Below are 1,894 nucleotides of genomic sequence, written 5' to 3'. Positions count from 1 at the left end.
GATAGTTAGATCGTTTGTATGCCCTTGTTTGATTGTTTGAATGAAGTGAATTGTTTGTTTTGCCTCATGTGCATATGGGTAGTGTTTCTCTGTAGACCCCTCTATTCTTAAATATCATTTTTTCTAAACCCTTAGATGCCTCCGAGACGTGACCCCAGATTTACCTTCCCACTGGAGCTCACCCAGTTGATCCAGCAGTAGAACACATTGATGCAGTTGCTAGTCCAAAATCAGAATCAGGGGAACAACAACAACAACCCACCACCACCACCACCTGTTGATCACTTAGCCCGTTTTCTTAGGCTGAATCCGCCGGTGTTCTCCAGTAGCACCGAGCCGATAGTAGCAGATGATTGGCTCCGCAAGACAGCTAGGGAGTTGACCACAGTAGGATGTACGGATGCGGAAAAGGTGAAGTTTGCCGCACATCAGCTTGAAGGACCCGCCGCATCATGGTGGGAGAATTTCACAGCCACTTTCCCTGTCGACACTGTCACATGGGACCAGTTTCAGCAGGCTTTTCGAACTGCCCATGTTTCAGCAGGAGCGATGGCCATAAAGAAGCGAGAGTTTCGCAATTGCACCAAGGAGGACGGACAGTTGGCCAGTATGTGGAGGACTTCAGTAAATTAGCATGTTATGCTCCAGATGACGTTGCCACGGATGCAGCAGAGCAGGAGAAGTTTATGGAAGGACTGAATGATGAGTTGAGCATGCAGTTCATGGTAGCAACCTTCAACAACTACCAGGAGTTGGTAGATCGTGCTCTTATGATTGAAGGGAAGCAGCAACAAATTGAGAATCGCAAGAGGAAGTATGGACAAGGGAAGCACAATTCAGGAGCCCAGCAGAAGCCACGTTTCACCCCTAGACCGGGAGGACATTTTCAGCATACTCATGGAGGAGGTAGCTCGCACAACCACAATGGCACCAAGAATGGTAATGGGAATGGAGGAAGCAACGGCCAGAACCGCACCAACCCATCGACCCCAGCCAAGAGAGACCTGAGCCAAGTCACTTGCTTTAAGTGCCAGAATACCGGACATTATGCTAATGAATGTCCTGAATCCCAGAATGGAAATGGCAATGGAAGCTCTGGGAAGAAGCCAAACCCTTTCAATAGGGGACAGGTGAACCACGTTAACGTGGAGGAGGTTGAAGAGCAGCCAGATGCAGTAATCGGTAAGTTTTTGGTTAAGTCATTTACTGCACTTGTTCTTTTTCGATACTGGTGCATCGCATTCATACATATCAAGGGGATTTGTGGATAAGTATAAACTGCCAACCCAAGCCCTTAGGTCACCCATGTTAGTAACCTCGCCTGGAGCAGAATATATGGCTAGTCTATGGTGTGATCGGTTACCATTAAGGATTGGTAACTACATATTTCCATCAGACCTAATAGTGTTGGAATCTCAAGGATTGGATGTGATATTAGGCATGGATTGGTTGTCAAAGTATGAAGGGAATATTGAATGTGCCAGTAAGTCAATTTTGCTTACCACCCCAGAAGGGAGAAGGATCAAGTATGTATCCCAACATGTGCCAAAGAGGACTCAAGCAAATTGTTTAACAGGAGTTGTGCAGGAGGAAGTACCAGTAGTGAAGGATTTCCCTGATGTATTTCCAGAAGAATTGCTAGGCATGCCACCGGATAGAGATATTGAGTTTTTGATTGAGCTTTTGCCAGGAACAGGGCCAATATCAAAGAGACCATATAGGATGCCTGCAAAGGATTTGGTGGAAATTAAGAAGCAAATTAAGGAGTTACTGGATAAAGGATACATTCTCCCAAGTTCTTCACCTTGGGGATCGCCAGTAGTTCTAGTGGAAAAGAAGGATGGATCGTTAAGGATGGTTGTTGATTATCGAGGATTGAATGAAGTAACCATCA

This window comes from Triticum aestivum, chromosome 3A (genome assembly GCF_018294505.1).
Source record: "Triticum aestivum cultivar Chinese Spring chromosome 3A, IWGSC CS RefSeq v2.1, whole genome shotgun sequence".
Lineage (NCBI taxonomy): Eukaryota > Viridiplantae > Streptophyta > Magnoliopsida > Poales > Poaceae > Triticum > Triticum aestivum.
The sequence above is the reverse complement of the archived record's forward strand: the minus strand, read 5'-3'. Positions refer to the sequence as shown.